Genomic DNA, 12190 nt, shown 5'->3' with positions numbered 1-12190 from the left:
TGATAAACCAGCAACTAACCTGTAAGTTTTGCATAATTCCTTTAAATAGCGCTGGTGGGGGGGCCTTCATGCTGCTTAACGCCATGTTGTGTATGCGAGGTCATCACATGGCGAGTGACGTGCTGGAGTGATTGAAGATTGAATACGAGTTCTGCAAGAAGTGTAGGATCCTAATTTGCATCTATTTTTCTATACTTTGAATGTTGCCGGCCTGCATTCCTGGTGCCAGTGCGACTTCCTCTATCAACATGGTGGGCGGCGCACTTCCAGCCGGAAAGGTGTGCGCACTTCCTGACCGCCATATTGGGGGTTCGCACCCGAGAAACAGGCGCTGTGCGGTTGAATTTATAGGCCCAAGTCTCTAGGTTGGGACTCGAACCCACAACTTGACTCCAAGGCGAGAGTGCTACCATTGAAGCAAGACTGACACCTAAGTCTCCCTGGGGAAGATTTTAACTTTCACGATTTGAAATTTTTGGCATTCACATTGTGTTCTACATTGTTGATTTGTGAAAATGCAGGGAAGGATTAAGCAGTGCGAACAAAAATAAAATGTGATTTAAAAATGCACATTGAGTGTATCAAAATGAATGAAAAATAGAGAAAATGTAACTGTTGGAACAGGAACTAAATCCCAGAGGTGAAATCATCCATTTAATTGCTGCACTCCTTTTCTCCTCTCTATCTAATTATTCTGATTCTCAGTTGCAGCTTGCTCACAGGTCAGAAACCCCTGAGCTAATTTGTTAAGGTTATCTGGTTTACCATGGCATTGGCCCAGAAATTGCTTTTAAAATAATAGTGAGCCCAACAATGCTCACAGTTATTAGTGGCGAAATCGAAGAGCAAGTTCCGGCGACCGCACATGTGCAGTCAAACGTAGAAATCTGGAACTTGCTCTTCCTGGTTCGCTGGCGATGTGACAGCTTCGCCTTAAAGGGATATCACCGGCTGCAATCAATGGAATCAATGGACCAGCGCCAACTTGCTCATCTGCCCAGCTGGAAATGAACTAATCTTGCCGCAAAACAGATCTGCTCAGTTTTTTAGGTCTAAACTAAGTTTTAACAGCGTGGTAAGTCTTGATGATTGCCAAACAATCTCTCTGGCACTAAAAATTTACATTTAAAAATGTGATGTCTCATTACTCCTGATTTTAATAGTTCTTGACATTTAAAAAAAAGTTTTAAATTAAAACATGTTTTAAATTAAAACTGTTTTTAACTATTTCCTTCTGCCTCTTTTATCTGAGTCTTTTAATCTTATCCTCTCTTTATTTTGCTTTCTCTATGTCATTTTATACCTTTTCAGGCACATCTGTGTTTTTAGACTGCGCTATTTGTGAATGAACTGCACTTCCTGGTTCTCACAGCGTGGCTTGCTTCAAGCTGATTGGTTGAGGAGCCTTAGAGATCCTTTCACCAATCACACAGCCCGGGAAAGAATGCTGACGTTTTTTGAACTCACAGGTCAAGGAAGTTGCTGCCAAAAAGAACGCGGTAACTTAGTGGGTGAATTTAAATCTAATGAGCGGCGAGCACTGCTGATTCACCGCTCGGTGCAATTTCCAACAATCTCTCTGGCACTAAAAATTTACATTTAAAAATGTGGCGTCTCATTACTGCTGATTTTAATAGTTCTTGACATTTTTTCTCGCTCTCTGGGTTACAACCACATCTCCGGTAAAATTAAAGAGGGGTTTCCTCAGTTTGACTGCTGGTTTGCGGATGGTCCTTGGACAGATAATGAAGGAAAATAGGGTGGAGAAAGGCCTTCTGCCAAATGCCCATCCCAAAAATCATCCTCATAAATTTTCATTCATCTCTTCCCTTATTATGATTGACAAAATTGCTATTATGTCATAATTGATTTGTCAAGATAAAATGCAACCTGCCAGGGTTCTCTGTGCTTTTACATCTTTACGAGGAAGTATAAGGGATGAAATTGGTTTATTTTCAGAAATCTGGCACAGTGTAAAACGGGCTGCCGATTCACTGAGTCTGTTTTGTGCTAGTGGCGTAGACTAATTTCAATCCCCTAGGCTGCAACTTTGTGTAAATTGCAAAATTGGGCCCATAAGACTCCTCACTAACCAGCTAGTATTAAATATATTTAGTGTTTTTTCTAATGGTCTTCTAGCTTGTCTCCATGCTCCACAAATGTCCAGTTTTCAGTAAATCATGGCCCACTTCCTCACTCGCAGAAAGTCCTGTACTCCCACCACCCCTGTCCTTTGGAAGCTCCACTTGGTCCAATGCCCAGTGAATTGTTTTCAAGGTTCTCATCCTCACTTTTAAATCCCTCCATTATCTCACTCTTCCCTACCTTAATGATATCATCCAGCCATTCCTCTCCTAATGCAGCCTTCTATTCCTTATTGCCTGTGTCCACAACTCTATTTGTGCTCCTCTGGAATTCTCTTCTTAGATCTCTTCATCTTGACAGCACCGTCCCTAGTTGGAGAATCTCTTCACAACCTCTCTCTTCACGTGTGGCTTTGCCACCTGACATTTTTCCTATTCTCTTTTTTGCTCCTGTTCAGCATCCATTGCAGCTTCTCCTGGATGTAAGGCACTTTGAGACATCTTCCTGTACATGAGGGGCACTATAAGTGCTCCTTTTACAAGAGAAATATGTTGACCTCTCTGTATTGTGATACAAATGCACTTTGTTGAACTGCATTTAATTAATAGTGTGCTGTGATGGATCGGGTGGAGATGGTTATTAACATGGCTGTCTTCAGAATTTGTTGTTGATTAGTTTATTAGCTAATTTTAACAGCTAGGGCCTAGATTCAGACTACTGGTAATTCTATCACGCAACAACGAACAGAAAATAGTGCGTTGTTGGTAATAGTACTTCTAGTGATATTGAATCCATTGTCCATTTTCTGACAGCACAATTCTATATGAAACATACATGTTCATGTTTATCAAGACAGCAGCTTATTGGTCAAAGTTAAAATTAAATTAAATTAAAACTGGAAGACCTAAGAAATCCTTAATGCCAATAAAGGGCCCCCTCCTCTAGTGGTCATCGCTGCACACATATAAATGTGCGATCACTACTGACCCAATCATGGATTGAGGAATCTGTGATTTGAGCTTAGTTCCGATTTAAACCGTATATACAGGGGATAGATTGTAGAAAATATTTAAAAGATTAAAGTGTTTGTTGGAAGGCTGTTTTTACCATCTCTTAGTCAACACTATAGCACTTCTGGAAAAACTGTTGCTTCCTGGTGTGAAGGTGCCAAATTAGTGCAGCTTGTTTTCAAGTTGTGCTAACTACAAGGATTGGAGGAGCCATGCTGGGATTCAAAAAAAAAGTTGCAATCATTAGCACATTTCACAAATAGTGTTCCCATAAGAAAATTGGAGATTCTTTTTAACCCATTGAGTACTGCAGGTACTTTCAAAATAAACACATTGTCCATCAGGCAACATTAATAAATATTAATTTTTGAATGTTATGAAACTCTACTACAGAAAATATTTCTTACTTAATATTTACACCCTTAATGTAGCAAATATTACATTTGTTAAAAATTCACTGTATTAAACAAAAATCCAAACAGGATATAGCCAAGAGTGCAATTTAGTGGACTGCAGGGATTACTTTGTAATAAACATTCCCGGACAACAAATTACCAAGATGGCACTCATTGACTATTGTCTTTCATTCACCTCATTACTTCTAGTTTGCACTGTAGTATCAAAGAATAACAAAATGATGGATTTGTGAATTAAGGTAGTGTATGCTATACAAAATATATTTGCAGTTTATATTTTAAATGTGTAGATCTTAATTCAGGATCCTTCAAAGTTTCTGGTAAGTGTCCTTTGTCATGCAGTGTTTATTTTTGTGTTTTCTGAGTAGCAGAAAGAAGCATTTGCATCCTTGTTTCACCTCCTACCTCAGTAAATACTCTTGGCCCGAAAATTCTTGGGCTCACTGGAGGATCTGTGGCACAAGTTGGGCACAAGAGGCTGAAATAAATCTAGCAGGACACAGAAATGCCACATCTCTTTCCAGAAGACTCAGATTGCGCAGGAGCCTGTGACAGGTGTAAGCTACATCCACCCCAGAGGAGGTGAGGCTGAGTGGAGGGATTCCCACCCTGGGAATTTCTTTTGTCCTGGCCTCCCTTCCACCCAGCGATCTGTGCACCAGGATGAACCTGTCACTCAACTGAAAGAAGTGGGACCTACTGGAGGATCCAGGCCAGGGTCATGGTCTGGAAGACCTAAGAAATCCTTAATGCCAATAAAGGGCCCCCTCGTCTATTGAGCCCCCAAGAAGTGCCCACACTGACAAGATTGCCCTCCAGCAGTAATGTAACGAGCCGACCCTGTCCTGACCATGAGTACTCCGGACGGGTCAACAGTGGATGTCAGCAGTGCCCATTCCACTGGCAGAGCAGGCCCAAGGATTTTTGAGCCATCTATGTTTGGCTCCATATCTGAGCTCATTATTGACTCAAATCTAAGGGTGGAAAGTATTATCAGTAATATTAGCATGCGATCACTAATGCACACATATCCAATTCCTCTCTCTGCTATTTTAATGGAAGCATGCACTCCTGAAGAGCAGAGAGAAGAATTTGATATGAGAGTGTTAAGTGTTTGCATAGTAACACCAATGACAGTAAGTTGCACCCTATAATTTCCAACCTTTTTCTTTTTCAATAAGTACCTTATAATCAGATGTGTTGGTTACTATTAAAAACTATAATTCTATTTCTTTTTCAAGTTTGATTCAAAAAAAGCTACTACAATCTTTCACAGGGTAATTGAACTTAACTGTATCTCCCCCTATTTTTTCACAGTTATATATTTGAGTTTATATCCCAATACATGAAGCATGCTGATCTGATTGAAAACCTTTAGGGTGGTGTTGCTCAATTAGCTTGAAAGTGAAACTGACTCTCAGTCACAATTGGGTATCATTAAAAATGTATTCACTTGGTGCCAGCTAAAACACTTTTTTTTACATTCATCTCTAAAAATAACTTGAAAAACTAATCAGCTTGAGCTTCAACCTTTCCAGGGATCCACCATATTTCTGGCCATTATTTCCTTCCCTACCATGGATTCTTGCTGTCTTCCCAGCAGCAAATGACATCATCCCAAACAAAGTGGTTAATTCTCCATCTGCAAGGTAAATGGTGACCAAATCACTGCAGTTAGATATACACAGAATTCAACTGTGGGGGTGAATTGTGGCCTAGAAATTCAATTGTGCCACGCCTGTTCTTCGGACGTTAAGCTGGTGCTTAAGCCTCCAATATGGCGGGCATAAAACGCACAATCATTTTGAGTCAGAAGTGAGCCGCCACCATATTGGATCTGGCTTCTCCGTAAGCATCCAGAGTGCATGCCAGAAATAGTTAAATCAATGAATGGGTTATGTAAATAAGGGTCCTACACTTCTTTTCTGATTTTGGTGCGCCCCAGCGCCTGACTTGCTACGTGCTAAACTCGCCCAGCAACTCGTGGCGCTAACAAGCAGTAAAGACTCTTCACCAGTGCAGTACATACAGGTTAGATGCTGGTTTATCATTTTCCAAGGATAGGGAAACGAGCACACAAGACAGGCACAAAGAACTTGCACAAGAGTGATTCATAATGTTTTCTGTTAACTGCTTGATAGAGATGGAATTGAGTTGTTTGTTAAATTTGTTTTTTGTTCTGGATTTTGTGTTGGTGTTTGTATTTGGAGTGAAGTGAGGGCAATACCCATACAGAGGGACTGAAGGAAGGCAATAGGACGGTGGTAGTAAGGATGGTGGTAAGGATTGCAGGGCTGTAGGTGTAGTGGAGATGGGAGGGATGATTTAGGTGAAACGCTCTTTGATGAACTTCTCTTTGAGAGCTCTGCCAGCTAGGGGCACTGGTGGTCAATGCCTCTCCTGCTCTTCTTTTTAATGATCCTCCTTCTCCTGCTCCTCCTCTTGCCCAGGTGGTAGTGAGGGCTTGTCCCTCATTATCAAAAAATTATGGAGCGTACAGCAGATGACCACAAATCTGGATACTCATTCAGGGGCGTAATGTAAAGCTCCTCCAGAACGGTCCAGACAATGGAAGGGTTGTTTGAGCATGCCGATTATTTGTTCGATTACGTTTCTTGTGGCCTCATGGCTCTCGTTGTAGGCCAGCTCTGCAGCTATGCCCCTGTTCATGACAGGAGTGATGAGGCCTAATCCAAAGGGGTCCCTTGTCGCCCAGTAATTAACCTGTTACATAATGGCTGGTGATATGGAGCACGCATGGCAATGTTGGTGCATTCTTCAGCACCTTGCACCCTGGGGAAGTCGGCCATGTGGGCGAAGCCTAGTGCTCTGTCGTCTTGCTTCGTTGTGTTCATGGGGAACGAGATGTAGGTGTCCGTCCTGGTGTAGAGAACCTTGGTGACCTCCCTGATACAGTGGTGGAATGCGAATTGTGATATGCCGCTGATGTCACCTGCTGCAGCCTGAAAGGAGCCCATGGCATAAATGTTAAGGGCCACGGTGAGCTTGACAGCCACAGGCAGTGCTGTCCATGCCATGGTGCGAGGCTTGAGTTGTGGTTACAGCAGGTGACATAACTCGGTGACAACCTTTTTTGTGAAACAAAGACACCAAATATTGCTACTCCGAGTGGTTTATGTAGGAGAAGTGCTTCCTGAATACCCGGTGTGGGTATGGCCTCCTGCACAGTGCCCTCCTCCTTCTCCCTCTTGTAGCAGCTGCTCCTGCTATCTTCCTTGCTGCTCCCCTTGTTGTCCAGCCCCAAAGGCAGCCCTACCAGGCCACCCATAACTGCAGTCAGACCGCTTTAAAGGCAGCCAAAAACAGTACAGCACCAGCAAAATCTCAGCAGTCAAAATTGTTTGAGTCAAAAAACCATGCCAAAAAAGGTCCAGATGTTAACCAGCAGCTTCAATGACAAACTAACCTGTAAGTAGTGGAGGAGCTCTGTCAATAGCGCTGATGAAAGATCCTTCAGGCTGGTTAGTGTCACAAGTTGCTGGCCGAGGCTGGCATATGACGAGTCAGGCACTGGAGCATTCCAATATCAGAAAAGGGTTCTACAACAATATGGCAGGTGGGGCGCGCACACTCATTACAGGCCGCAAGTGTGCCGCCTGCTATATTGGTAAAGGCAGAAAAAAAGGTGTCCGTGGCCCACGCCTGAAACAGGCTTTAAGCCCTTTGCACATGCAAATAGGGGGCCTAACAGGGGTCTTCGGCCCCTGTCACAAATTCCATATCCTTGTCACCATCTCCCTCCCCGCCCACTGTATGAGGTTGAACTAGATTGTTCACAACCTCAGCATCCTATTCGACCCCAAGCTTCCAACCTTTGCATTACAAAGACCACCTACTTCTACTTCCATAACATTACTGGCCTCGGCACCAGCCTGAGTCTATCTACCGCTGAAACACTCATTCATGCCTTTGCCACCTCCAGATTCAACTATTCCAATGTTCTCCTGGCCGGCCTCCCATCCGCCATGCACTGTAAACTTCAATTCATCCAAAACTTTCCTGCACGTATCCTATCCCGCACCGAGTTTCAATCACCCATCAGTCTTATCATTGCTGACCTACATTTAAAATTCTCATCCTCATGTTTAAATCCTCTCATGGTCTTGCCTCTCCCTATCTCTGTAACCTTCTCCAGTTCTTCAACCCACCGAGAACTCTGCATTCCTCCAAATCTGGCCTCTTGTGCATCTCCCCTCTCTTCACCTCCCCAATGGCGGCTGTGTTTTCAGCTGTCTAGATTCCGTGCTCTGGAATTCCATGCCTAAACCCCTTCACATCTCCACCTCCCTCTCTTCCTTTCAGACTCTACCTAAAATCCATTTCATTGTCCAAGCTTTTTGGTTACCGCCTCCTAATGTCTCCTTCTTTGGCTCGGAATCCATTTTTGTCTGATTCCGCCTCTGTGAAGCACCTTGGGACATTTTCTCCGTTAAAGGCACTATATTTGTTATTGAAAGTTATTGTTGTTGATTATCAACTATCAGAGAGTGATGCTGGTTCCACCACTATTCTGTATGAACAATTTGAAGGTTCATAGTTGGACAGGCCATCTGGTTTTGCTAGTAGAAGGGGAGCACAGAGGGCATCACCATAAGGTCATATATCACAAGGTGGAAATAAATACATGGTAAGCATAGGATAGGAAGAAAAAATATTGCACTAGCTATAATGCACAATGTTCAGTAAGCAAATCAAAATCAGCAGGAAGAATCTAATGATCACAAATCAGATAACCTAGCTTTAAGTACAGAAGGAGCTTGACGGGACATCCCAAAACACTTCATAACAAATGAAGTACTTTTGAAATGTAATTGTTATGTAGGCAAATATGGAAGCCAATGTGTCCACCACAATGAGATGAATGACTAGTTCATTTGTTTTGGTAGTGTTGGTTAAGGGATGAACGTTGCCCAGAAGACAAGGAGAACTTCTGCTCTTCTTTGAATAGTGATGTGGGATCTTTCATCTCTCATCTGAAAAATGGTACCTCCCTCATACAGCACTGGATTATGCACCCAAGTCCCTGAGTATGACTTGAATCCACAAGCTTCTGCCTGAGAGGCAAGAGAAGTTGCACTGTAGAGCTCTTCTTCCGTAAACTGCATTGTGATTTGCAGCACCTGTTTCATACGGCACTCAATGAATGAAAAGCTGCACTACAAAAGGCTATGGGATTTCACCATGGGACCAATTTCAATAAATTTAAATAATTTTGGGGGCAGCAATGAAGCCTTTGCAGCTTCAAAAAAACAAAAATCTTTTTCTATGGAATTGATAGTTCACTTAAGCCTAGTCTGCCCAATTCCAAAGTCATGATGTGGAGATGCCGGTGATGGACTGGGGTTGACAATTGTAAACAATTTTACAACACCAAGTTATAGTCCAGCAATTTTATTTTAAATTCACAAGCTTTCGGAGGCTACCTCCTTCCTCAGGTGAACGATGAGGAAGGAGGTAGCCTCCGAAAGCTTGTGAATTTAAAATAAAATTGCTGGACTATAACTTGGTGTTGTAAAATTGTTTACAATTCCAAAGTGCTCACACACTTCAAACAAGAGTCACTCGCCCAGCACACATTAAAGAATGAGATCGAAAATGTAACATATCTCTTTGGAAGGCATTTTTAAAATATTATTCTTGCCACCTTTATTTTTAGCACATTCTGACATGTACAGACCTGTCTCCCTGAGGAGCAGCTGGAATGACAGAATAGCATTGAGCCTTTCACATCTGTCATTGTAACACACATTGTCTGTGAATGAGGCCAGATTGTAAGTGGGTGGCATTGCACGGCTGCAGTCGACTCAGCCCATTGTATTTTGAACAATGTCCCTGAAGGAGTAGCAGGAATAATGATCCACTTAAAAAGTATTTAACATAAAATAATATGTATATGATATGGAAATGTTAGTGGCAGAATCACAATACACCCAGTATTAGCAATATTGTCACCAACCATCAATTAAAGCATACTAGTAAAAATAATATGGTATTAGGTGGGATCAGACTAGGAGAGAGTGCAAAATAGTCTAACATTGGTTTACAGTGCATGTGTGAAAACGCATGAAGCCCAATAAACAAGGTTGGTGAGCTGCAGGCGCAAATAGCCACATGGGAATAACGGAGACCTGGCTCAAAAAAGGGCAGGATTGGGTACTAAATATTCCTGGATACAAGTTGTTCAGGAAAGATAGGAAAGGAAAGAAAGGAGGAGGGGTGGCAGTATTGATTAAAGAAAATATTGCAGTCTGGAGAGAGAGGATGTCCTGGAGGGGTCAAGGACAGAATCTATTTGGTTAGAGTTAAGAAACAATAGAGATGCCATTACACTACTGGGTGTATTCTATAGGCCACCAACTAGTGGAAAGGAGATAGAGGAGCAAATTTGCAAATTTGCAGGGAAATTACAGAGAGGTGCAAAAGCCATACAGTAGTGATAACGGGGGACTTCAACTATCCTAATATAGACTGGGATAGTAATAATATAAGAGGCAAAGACGGGGAGGAGTTTTTGAAGTGTGTTCAGGAGAACTTTCTTGATCAGTATGTTTCCAGCCCAACGAGGAAGGATGCATTGCTGGATTTGGTTCTGGCGAATGAGGCGGGCCAAGTGGAGCAAGTGTCAGTGGGGGAACATTTAGGGAACAGCGATCATAGTATCATAAGGTTTAGAATAGCTATGGAAAAGGATATGGACTACTTTAAAGTAAAAATACTCAATTGGAAAAGAGCCAATTTCAGTGGGATAAGAACAGATCTGGCGAGGGTAAATTGGAATCAAAGATTGGCGGGCAAAACTGTAATTGAACAATGAGCGGCCTTTAAGGAGGAAATGGTTCGGGTACAGTCTGGGTAGATTCCCATGAGGGGGAAAGCTAGGGCAACTAAAGTCAGAGCTCCCTGGATGGCAAAAGAGATAGAGAGTAAGATGAAGCGGAAAAAAGGGGCGTAGGAAAGATGTCAGGTTGATAACACAAGTGAGAACCAGGCTGAATATAGAAAGTTCTGAGGGGAAGTGAAGAAGGAAATAAGAGGGGCAAAGAGAGAGTATGAGTATAGACTGGCGGCCAACATAAAAGGAAATCCAAAAGTCTTCTATAGACATGTAATCAATAAATGGGTAGTAAGAGGAGTGGTGGGGCCGATTAAGGACCAAAAAGGAGATCTACTCATGGAGGCAGTGGGCATGGCCGAGGTACTAAATGAATACTTTGCATCTGTCTTCACCAAGGAAGAAGATGCTGCCAGAGTCTCGGTAAAGGAAGATGTAATTGAGATCCTGGATGGGCTAAAAATTGATAAAAAGGAGGTACTAGAAAGGCAAGCTGTACTTAAAGTAGATAAGTCACCCGGCCCGGATGAGATGCATCCTAGCTTGCTGAGGGAAGTAAGGGTGGAAATTGCGGAGGTACTGGCCATAATCTTCTAAACATCCTTAGATATGAGGGTGGTGCCAGAGGACTAGAGAATTGCAAATGTTACACCCTTGTTCAAAAAAGGGTGTTAGGATAAACCCAGCAACTATAGGCCAGTCAGTTTAACCTCGGTGGTGGGGAAACTTTTAGAAACAATAATCATGGACAGAATTAGCAGTCACTTGGACAAGTGTGGATTGATTAGGGAAAGCCAGCACGGATTTGTTAAAGGCAAATCATGTTTAACTAACTTGGTAGAGTGTTTTGATGAGGAACATAAAAGGTGGATGAGGGCAATGCAGTTTATGTGGTGTATATGGACTTTCAAAAGACGTTTGAAAAAGTGCTGCACAATAGGCTTGTCGTCAAGATTGAAGCCCATGGAATAAAAGGGGGCAGTAGCAGCATGGATACAGAATTGGATAAGTAACAGGAAGGAGAGAGTAGTGGTGAATGATTGTCTTTCGGACTGGAGGGAGGTGTACAGTGGTGTTCCCCAGGGGTCAGTGCTGGGACCACTGCTTTTCTTGATATATATTAATGACTTGGATTTGGGTGTACAGGGCACAATTTCAAAATTTGCAGATGATACAAAACTTGGAAGGGTAGTAAACAGTGAGGAGGATAGTGATAGATTTCAAGAGGATACAGACAGGCTGGTGGCATGGGTGGATACGTGGCAAATGAAATTTAACGCAGAAAAATGTGAGATGATACATTTCGGAAGGAAGAATGAGGAGAGGCAATATAAACTAAAGGGCACAATTCTAAAAGGGATACAGGAACAAAGAGATCTGGAGATATATGTACACAAATCATTGAAGGTAGCAGGGCAAGTTGAGAAAGCGGTTAAAAAAGCGTACGGAATCCTGGGCTTTATAAATAGAGGCATAGAGTACAAAAGCAAGGAAGTCATGAGGAACCTTTATAAAACACTGGTTTGGCCACAAATGGAGTATTGTGTCCAGTTCTGGGCACTGCACTTTAGGAAAGATGTGAAGACCTTAGAGAGGGTGCAGAAGAGATTTACTAGAATGATTCCAGGGATGAGGGACTTTAGTTATATGGATAGATTGGAGAAGCTGGGGTTGTTCTCTTTGAAACAGAGAAGGTTGAGAGGAGATTTGTTAGAGGTATTCAAAACCATGAAGGGTCTAGACAGAGTAGATAGAGAGAAACTGATTCAATCACGGCCCTCAAAAGGAAACTGGATAAGTACCTGAAAGGAAAAAATTTGCAGGGC

Source organism: Heptranchias perlo, chromosome 3, assembly GCF_035084215.1.
Source record: "Heptranchias perlo isolate sHepPer1 chromosome 3, sHepPer1.hap1, whole genome shotgun sequence".
NCBI lineage: Eukaryota > Metazoa > Chordata > Chondrichthyes > Hexanchiformes > Hexanchidae > Heptranchias > Heptranchias perlo.
This window is presented reverse-complemented; position numbering follows the sequence as displayed.